The following is a 12,197-nucleotide window of genomic DNA, read 5'->3' on the forward strand; positions in this document are numbered from 1 at the left end:
CTTCTACTGTCCATAAATCGAAAATTTCCCAAATTCACAAAAAATTATTTTCAGAAATACAAATCTTGCCCACACTGCACTCGCACTACATAATCCCAGGTGCAGGAAACGTCCTGTAATCACGCGATACACAATACCTTTGTCATTCTATCAATTTATCCATAATGTTCCACCATAGTGCAAAGATATTCTTCCGTATATGGCGAAAACTGAGTAATATACTGAGTATAAAGGGTTGGTGAACTGCCCCGTATACGTAATTTGGCTACCAAAGTACTGCCCCCTATGTACAAGAATATAACTACTATAATACTGCTCCTATGTACAAGAATATAACTACTATAATACTGCTCCTATGTACAAGAATATAACTACTATAATACTGCCCCCTATGTACAAGAATATAACTACTATAATACTGCCCCTATATACAAGAATATAACTACTATAATACTGCTCCTATGTACAAGAATATAACTACTATAATACTGCCCCTATGTACAAGAATATATCTACTATAATACTGCTCCTATGTACAAGAATATATCTACTATAATACTGCCCCTATATACAAGAATATAACTACTATAATACTGCCCCCTATGTACAAAAATATAACTACTATAATACTGCCCCTATGTACAAGAATATAACTACTATAATACTGCCCCCTATGTACAAGAATATAACTACTATAATACTGCCTCCTATGTACAAGAATATAACTACTATAATACTGATCCTATGCACAAGAATATAACTAATACTGCACCTATGTACAAGAATATAACTACTATAATACTGCTCCTATGTACAAGAATATAACTACTATAATACTGCCCCTATGTACAAGAATATAACTACTATAATACTGCCTCCTATGTACAAGAATATAACTACTATAATACTGATCCTATGCACAAGAATATAACTAATACTGCACCTATGTACAAGAATATAACTACTATAATACTGCTCCTATGTACAAGAATATATCTACTATAATACTGCTCCTATGTACAAGAATATATCTACTATAATACTGCCCCTATGTACAAGAATATAACTACTATAATACTGCCCCCTATGTACAAGAATATAACTACTATAATACTGCCACCTATGTACAAGAATATAACTACTATAATACTGCTCCTATGTACAAGAATATAACTACTATAATACTGCTCCTATGTACAAGAATATATCTACTATAATACTGCTCCTATGTACAAGAATATATCTACTATAATACTGCCCCCTATGTACAAAAATATAACTACTATAATACTGCCTCCTATGTACAAGAATATAACTACTATAATACTGATCCTATGCACAAGAATATAACATACTGCACCTATGTACAAGAATATAACTACTATAATACTGCCCCCTATGTACAAGAATATAACTACTATAATACTGCCCCTATATACAAGAATATAACTACTATAATACTGCTCCTATGTACAAGAATATAACTACTATAATACTGCCCCTATGTACAAGAATATATCTACTATAATACTGCTCCTATGTACAAGAATATATCTACTATAATACTGCCCCCTATGTACAAAAATATAACTACTATAATACTGCCCCTATGTACAAGAATATAACTACTATAATACTAACCCCCTATGTACAAGAATATAACTACTATAATACTGCCTCCTATGTACAAGAATATAACTACTATAATACTGATCCTATGCACAAGAATATAACTAATACTGCACCTATGTACAAGAATATAACTACTATAATACTGCTCCTATGTACAAGAATATAACTACTATAATACTGCCCCTATGTACAAGAATATAACTACTATAATACTGCCTCCTATGTGCAAGAATATAACTACTATAATACTGATCCTATGCACAAGAATATAACTAATACTGCACCTATGTACAAGAATATAACTACTATAATACTGCTCCTATGTACAAGAATATATCTACTATAATACTGCTCCTATGTACAAGAATATATCTACTATAATACTGCCCCTATGTACAAGAATATAACTACTATAATACTGCCCCCTATGTACAAGAATATAACTACTATAATACTGATCCTATGCACAAGAATATAACTAATACTGCACCTATGTACAAGAATATAACTACTATAATACTGCCTCCTATGTACAAGAATATAACTACTATAATACTGATCCTATGCACAAGAATATAACTAATACTGCACCTATGTACAAGAATATAACTACTATAATACTGCTCCTATGTACAAGAATATATCTACTATAATACTGCTCCTATGTACAAGAATATATCTACTATAATACTGCCCCTATGTACAAGAATATAACTACTATAATACTGCCCCCTATGTACAAGAATATAACTACTATAATACTGCCACCTATGTACAAGAATATAACTACTATAATACTGCTCCTATGTACAAGAATATAACTACTATAATACTGCTCCTATGTACAAGAATATATCTACTATAATACTGCTCCTATGTACAAGAATATATCTACTATAATACTGCCCCCTATGTACAAAAATATAACTACTATAATACTGCCTCCTATGTACAAGAATATAACTACTATAATACTGATCCTATGCACAAGAATATAACATACTGCACCTATGTACAAGAATATAACTACTATAATACTGCCCCCTATGTACAAGAATATAACTACTATAATACTGCCCCTATATACAAGAATATAACTACTATAATACTGCTCCTATGTACAAGAATATAACTACTATAATACTGCCCCTATGTACAAGAATATATCTACTATAATACTGCTCCTATGTACAAGAATATATCTACTATAATACTGCCCCCTATGTACAAAAATATAACTACTATAATACTGCCCCTATGTACAAGAATATAACTACTATAATACTAACCCCCTATGTACAAGAATATAACTACTATAATACTGCCTCCTATGTACAAGAATATAACTACTATAATACTGATCCTATGCACAAGAATATAACTAATACTGCACCTATGTACAAGAATATAACTACTATAATACTGCTCCTATGTACAAGAATATATCTACTATAATACTGCTCCTATGTACAAGAATATATCTACTATAATACTGCCCCTATGTACAAGAATATAACTACTATAATACTGCCCCCTATGTACAAGAATATAACTACTATAATACTGATCCTATGCACAAGAATATAACTAATACTGCACCTATGTACAAGAATAAAACTACTATAATACTGCCCCTATGTACAAGAATATAACTACTATAATACTGATCCTATGCACAAGAATATAACTACTATAATACTGCCCCTATGTACAAGAACATGACTACTATAATACTGCCCCCTATGTACAAGAATATAACTACTATAATTCTGTTTGTGTACAAGAATATAACTACTATAATACTGCTCCTGTGTACAAGAATATAACTACTATAATTCTGCTCCTGTGTACAAGAATATAACTACTATAATACTGCTCCCTATGTACAAGAATATAACTACTATAATACTGTCCCCTATGTACAAGAATATAACTACTATAATACTGCCCCCTATGTACTAGAAAATAACTACTATAATTCTGTCCCTATGTAGAATATAGCTAGTATAATACTGCCCCTATGTACAAGAATATAACTACTATAATTCTGCTCCTGTGTACAAGAATATAACTACTATAATACTGTCCCTATGTACAAGAATATAACTACTATAATACTGCCCCTATGTAGAAGAATATAACTACTATAATACTGCCCCCTATGTACAAGAATATAACTACTATAATACTGCCTCTATGTACAAGAATAGAACTAATACTGCTCCTATGTACAAGAATATAACTACTATAATACTGCCCCCTATGTAGAAGAATATAACTACTATAATACTGCTCCCTATGTAGAAGAATATAACTACTATAATTCTGCTCCTGTGTAGAAGAATATAACTACATAAATACTGCCCCTATGTAGAAGAATATAACTACTATAATACTGCTCCTGTGTACAAGAATATAACTACTATAATTCTGCTCCTGTGTACAAGAATATAACTACTATAATACTGCTCCCTATGTACAAGAATATAACTACTATAATACTGCCCCCTATGTACAAGAATATAACTACTATAATACTGCCACCTATGTACAAGAATATAACTACTATAATACTGCTCCTATGTACAAGAATATAACTACTATAATACTGCTCCTATGTACAAGAATATATCTACTATAATACTGCTCCTATGTACAAGAATATATCTACTATAATACTGCCCCCTATGTACAAAAATATAACTACTATAATACTGCCTCCTATGTACAAGAATATAACTACTATAATACTGATCCTATGCACAAGAATATAACATACTGCACCTATGTACAAGAATATAACTACTATAATACTGCCCCCTATGTACAAGAATATAACTACTATAATACTGCCCCTATATACAAGAATATAACTACTATAATACTGCTCCTATGTACAAGAATATAACTACTATAATACTGCCCCTATGTACAAGAATATATCTACTATAATACTGCTCCTATGTACAAGAATATATCTACTATAATACTGCCCCCTATGTACAAAAATATAACTACTATAATACTGCCCCTATGTACAAGAATATAACTACTATAATACTAACCCCCTATGTACAAGAATATAACTACTATAATACTGCCTCCTATGTACAAGAATATAACTACTATAATACTGATCCTATGCACAAGAATATAACTAATACTGCACCTATGTACAAGAATATAACTACTATAATACTGCTCCTATGTACAAGAATATAACTACTATAATACTGCCCCTATGTACAAGAATATAACTACTATAATACTGCCTCCTATGTGCAAGAATATAACTACTATAATACTGATCCTATGCACAAGAATATAACTAATACTGCACCTATGTACAAGAATATAACTACTATAATACTGCTCCTATGTACAAGAATATATCTACTATAATACTGCTCCTATGTACAAGAATATATCTACTATAATACTGCCCCTATGTACAAGAATATAACTACTATAATACTGCCCCCTATGTACAAGAATATAACTACTATAATACTGATCCTATGCACAAGAATATAACTAATACTGCACCTATGTACAAGAATATAACTACTATAATACTGCCTCCTATGTACAAGAATATAACTACTATAATACTGATCCTATGCACAAGAATATAACTAATACTGCACCTATGTACAAGAATATAACTACTATAATACTGCTCCTATGTACAAGAATATAACTACTATAATACTGCCCCTATGTACAAGAATATAACTACTATAATACTGCCTCCTATGTACAAGAATATAACTACTATAATACTGATCCTATGCACAAGAATATAACTAATACTGCACCTATGTACAAGAATATAACTACTATAATACTGCTCCTATGTACAAGAATATATCTACTATAATACTGCTCCTATGTACAAGAATATATCTACTATAATACTGCCCCTATGTACAAGAATATAACTACTATAATACTGCCCCCTATGTACAAGAATATAACTACTATAATACTGCCACCTATGTACAAGAATATAACTACTATAATACTGCTCCTATGTACAAGAATATAACTACTATAATACTGCTCCTATGTACAAGAATATATCTACTATAATACTGCTCCTATGTACAAGAATATATCTACTATAATACTGCCCCCTATGTACAAAAATATAACTACTATAATACTGCCTCCTATGTACAAGAATATAACTACTATAATACTGATCCTATGCACAAGAATATAACATACTGCACCTATGTACAAGAATATAACTACTATAATACTGCCCCCTATGTACAAGAATATAACTACTATAATACTGCCCCTATATACAAGAATATAACTACTATAATACTGCTCCTATGTACAAGAATATAACTACTATAATACTGCCCCTATGTACAAGAATATATCTACTATAATACTGCTCCTATGTACAAGAATATATCTACTATAATACTGCCCCCTATGTACAAAAATATAACTACTATAATACTGCCCCTATGTACAAGAATATAACTACTATAATACTAACCCCCTATGTACAAGAATATAACTACTATAATACTGCCTCCTATGTACAAGAATATAACTACTATAATACTGATCCTATGCACAAGAATATAACTAATACTGCACCTATGTACAAGAATATAACTACTATAATACTGCTCCTATGTACAAGAATATATCTACTATAATACTGCTCCTATGTACAAGAATATATCTACTATAATACTGCCCCTATGTACAAGAATATAACTACTATAATACTGCCCCCTATGTACAAGAATATAACTACTATAATACTGATCCTATGCACAAGAATATAACTAATACTGCACCTATGTACAAGAATAAAACTACTATAATACTGCCCCTATGTACAAGAATATAACTACTATAATACTGATCCTATGCACAAGAATATAACTACTATAATACTGCCCCTATGTACAAGAACATGACTACTATAATACTGCCCCCTATGTACAAGAATATAACTACTATAATTCTGTTTCTGTGTACAAGAATATAACTACTATAATACTGCTCCTGTGTACAAGAATATAACTACTATAATTCTGCTCCTGTGTACAAGAATATAACTACTATAATACTGCTCCCTATGTACAAGAATATAACTACTATAATACTGTCCCCTATGTACAAGAATATAACTACTATAATACTGCCCCCTATGTACTAGAAAATAACTACTATAATTCTGTCCCTATGTAGAATATAGCTAGTATAATACTGCCCCTATGTACAAGAATATAACTACTATAATTCTGCTCCTGTGTACAAGAATATAACTACTATAATACTGTCCCTATGTACAAGAATATAACTACTATAATACTGCCCCTATGTAGAAGAATATAACTACTATAATACTGCCCCCTATGTACAAGAATATAACTACTATAATACTGCCTCTATGTACAAGAATAGAACTAATACTGCTCCTATGTACAAGAATATAACTACTATAATACTGCCCCCTATGTAGAAGAATATAACTACTATAATACTGCTCCCTATGTAGAAGAATATAACTACTATAATTCTGCTCCTGTGTAGAAGAATATAACTACATAAATACTGCCCCTATGTAGAAGAATATAACTACTATAATACTGCTCCTGTGTACAAGAATATAACTACTATAATTCTGCTCCTGTGTACAAGAATATAACTACTATAATACTGCTCCCTATGTACAAGAATATAACTACTATAATACTGTCCCCTATGTACAAGAATATAACTACTATAATACTGCCCCCTATGTACTAGAAAATAACTACTATAATTCTGTCCCTATGTAGAATATAGCTAGTATAATACTGCCCCTATGTACAAGAATATAACTACTATAATACTGTCCCTATGTACAAGAATATAACTACTATAATACTGCCCCTATGTAGAAGAATATAACTACTATAATACTGCCCCCTATGTACAAGAATATAACTACTATAATACTGCCTCTATGTACAAGAATAGAACTAATACTGCTCCTATGTACAAGAATATAACTACTATGATACTGCCCCCTATGTAGAAGAATATAACTACTATAATACTGCTCCCTATGTAGAAGAATATAACTACTATAATTCTGCTCCTGTGTAGAAGAATATAACTACATAAATACTGCCCCTATGTAGAAGAATATAACTACTATAATACTGCTCCTATGTACAAGAATATAACTACTATAATTCTGCTCCTGTGTACAAGAATATAACTACTATAATTCTGCTCCTGTGTACAAGAATATAACTTCTATAATACTGCCCCCTATGTACAAGAATATAACTACTATAATACTGCCCCTATGTACAAGAATATAACTACTATAATACTGCTCCTATGTTCAAGATTGTAACTACTATAATACTGCCTCTATGTACAAGAATATAACTAATACTGCTCCTATGTACAAGAATATAACTACTATAATACTGCTCCTATGTACAAGAATATAACTACTATAATACTGCCCCCTATGTACAAGAATATAACTACTATAATTCTGCTCCTGTGTAGAAGAATATAACTGCAATAATACTGCCCCTATGTAGAAGAATATAGCTACTATAATACTGACCCTATGTACAAGAATATAACTACTATAATTCTGCTCCTGTGTACAAGAATATAACTACTATAATTCTGCTCCTGTGTACAAGAATATAACTTCTATAATACTGCCCCCTATGTATAAGAATATAACTACTATAATACTGCCACTATGTACAAGAATATAACTACTATAATACTGCCCCCTATGTACAAGAATATAACTACTATAATACTGCCCCTATGTAGAAGAATATAACTACTATAATACTGCTCCTATGTAGAAGAATATAACTACTATAATACTGCTCCTATGTACAAGAATATAACTACTATAATACTGATCCTATGCACAAGAATATAACTACTATATGTCGCGTGGACCCGTCCTGTGTGACACGGCTCGCAGGCCGGTAACTAAAACAACAGGACAAGGGGTAGGGAAACAGTTACAACGGTGGGCCCTGCGATAGGGAAAGGGGACGTGGAGACCTCCTGCACTCCCCTGAGTCAGTGTCCCTAACGCTCCTAATGTTCCCTATGCCGGTTCCGCACTGGGCGCCGATCAGGAACCTGTCTCCCTAGCACACCCTACACCTATCCCATGCTAGGGAGCTGGGTGGCGCAGGCACTGGCCCCACCGCTGTACTAATACACACTAAGGAAAAAGCACAAACAGGGAGACATCATTTAGCTTTACTCTGTTGCTCTTATTCCTGGCAACAGAGTCCACCACCAGCATGCAGCTCTCCCGAATCGCTGCCACCAAGCTCTGTCAGAGCTAAGGAAATCCCCTATGACTCCTTTCACACCAGGCTAAGACAGTGCTGCAAGGAACGCTCTCCAGCGCCTTCCTCCACCAAGGATGGTTGAAATGAACACTATCACCAACACTGATTGCAACACCTGTGACTCTTATTGCAGAGCCAGCAATCACACCTGCATAATAATAATATGCACTTAACTAAAGAAACTAGAGTGCAATGACGCTCACCACCACCGGGGGCAAACTTAGAACAAACGGCACCACAGTGCAAAAATCCTAATGGCCACCGGGGGGGCAAAAACCAACCTTAAGCATAGCTTAGGGAAAAAAAAAGGTTACCTGTGCTTTTAATATGTCCTGATCCAGCATGGATCATGACACTATAATACGGCTCCTATGTACAAGAATATGATTACTATAATACTGGTCCTATGTACAAGAATATAACTACTATAATACTGCTCCTATGTCCAAGAATATAACTACTATAATACTGCCCCCTATGTACAAGAGTAGAACTACTATAATACTCCAATATGCAAGACTATAGCTACTATAATACTGCCCCTATGTACAAGAATATAACTACTATAATACTGCTCCTATGTTCAAGATTATAACTACTATAATACTGCCCCCTATATACAAGAATATAACTAATACTGCCCCTATGTACTAGAATATAACTACTATAATACTGCCTCTATGTACAAGAATATAACTAATACTGCTCCTATGTAGAAGAATATAACTACTATAATACTGCTCCTATGTAGAAGAAGATAACTACTATAATACTGCTCCTATGTACAAGAATATAACTACTATAATACTGCCCCCTATGTAGAAGAATGTAACTACTGTAATTCTGCTCCTGTGTAGAAGAATATAACTACAATAATACTGCCCCTATGTAGAAGAATATAACTACTATAATACTGGTCCTATGTCCAAGAATATAACTACTATAATACTGCCCCCTATGTACAAGAATAGAACTATAATACTCCAATATGCAAGACTATAGCTACTATAATACTGCCCCTATGTACAAGAATATAACGACTATAATACTGCCCCTATATACAAGAATATAACTGCTATAATGCTGCCCCTATATAAAAGATCTATAACTACTATAATACTGCCCCCTGTGTACAAGAATATAACTACTATAATACTGCCCCCTGTGTACAAGAATATAACTACTATAATACTGCCCTTATGTACATGAATATAACTACTATAATACTGCCCCTATGTACAAGAATATAACTATAATACTGCCCCTATGTACAAGAATACAACTGCTATAATACTGCCCCTATATACAAGAATACAACTACTATAATACTGCTCTTATGTACAAGAATATAACTACTATAATACTGCTCCTATGTACAAGAATATAACTACTATAATACTGCCCCCTATGTACAAGAATATAACTACTATAATACTACTATGTACAAGAATATAACTACTATAATACTGCCCCCTATGTACAAGAGTATAGCTACTATAATACTGCTCCTATGTACAAGAATATAAATACTATAATACTGCTCCTATGTACAAGGATGTAACTATTATAATACTGCCCCCTATGTACAAGAATATAACTACTGTAATACTGCCCCCTATGTTCAAGAGTATAACTACTATAATACTGCTCCTATGTACAAGAATATAAATACTATAATACTTATATGTACAAGAATGTAACTACTATAATACTGCCCCTATGTACAAGAATATAACTAATACTGCACCTATGTACATGAATATAACTACTATAATACTGTCCCGTATGTACAAGAATATAACTACTATAATACTGCTATGTACAAGAATAGCATTACTATAATACTGCTCCTATGTACAAGAATAGAACTACTATAACACTGCTCCTATGTACAAGAATAGAACTACTATAATACTGCCCCTATGAACAAGAATATAACTACTATAATACTGCCCCTATGTAGAAGAATAAAACTGCTATAATACTGATCCTATGTACAAGAATGTATCTACTATAATACTGCTCCTATGTTCAAGAATATAACTACTATAATACTGCCCCTATGTACAAGAATATAACTACTATAATACTGCCCCTATGTAGAAGAATAAAACTGCTATAATACTGATCCTATGTACAAGAATGTATCTACTATAATACTGCTCCTATGTACAAGAATATAACTACTATAATACTGCTCCTATGTACAAGAATATAACTACTATAACACTGCCCCTATATACAAGAATATAACTACTATAATACTGCTCCTATGTACAAGAATGTAACTACTATATTACTGACCTTATGTACAAGAATATTACTACTATAATACTGCCCCTATCTACAAGAATATAACTACTATAATAGTGCCCCTATGTAGAGGAATAGAACTGCTATAATTCTGACCCTATGTACAAGAATATAACTACTACAATACTGCTCCTATGTATAAGAATATACAGTAACTACTATAATAGTGTCCCTATGTACAAGAATAGAACTACTGTAATAGTGCCCCTATGTACACAAATAGAACTACTATAATAGTGCCCCTATGTACAAGAGTAGAACTACTATAATAGTGCCCCTATGTACAAGAATAGAACTATAATAGTGCTTCTATGTACAAGAATAGAACTACTATAATAGTGCCCCTATGTACAAGAATAGAACTACTATAATACTGCCCCTATGTACAAGAATATAACTACTATAATACTGCCTCCTATATACAAGAATATAACTACTATAATACTGCCCCTATGTACAAGAATAGAACTGCTATAATACTGCCCCCTACGTAGAAGAATAGAACTGCTATAATACTGCCCCCTACGTAGAAGAATAAAACTGCTATAATACTGCCCCCTACGTAGAAGAATAAAACTGCTATAATACTGCCCCCTACATAGAAGAATAAAACTGCTATAATACTGCCCCCTACGTAGAAGAATAAAACTGCTATAATACTGCCCCCTATGTAGAAGAATAAAATGCTATAATGTGTTGCATTGTATGTTAGAAAAGCGTATATCTGCACAGAGATCTAAGCTTCAGAGACTGGGAGTTCTGTGGAAACTGGGTAAGAATACAAGGAGAGAACGGAAAGGACACCGATATGGATGAACTCTTTATGCATCAAATGGCCAAGTTCTCCAAAAAATATGACATAGTTGTCATGGGAGATTTCAACTA

The sequence above is a fragment of the Dendrobates tinctorius genome, unplaced genomic scaffold (genome assembly GCF_039654945.1).
Source record: "Dendrobates tinctorius isolate UK_male_01 unplaced genomic scaffold, ASM3965494v1 ptg000157l, whole genome shotgun sequence".
NCBI classification, from domain to species: domain Eukaryota; kingdom Metazoa; phylum Chordata; class Amphibia; order Anura; family Dendrobatidae; genus Dendrobates; species Dendrobates tinctorius.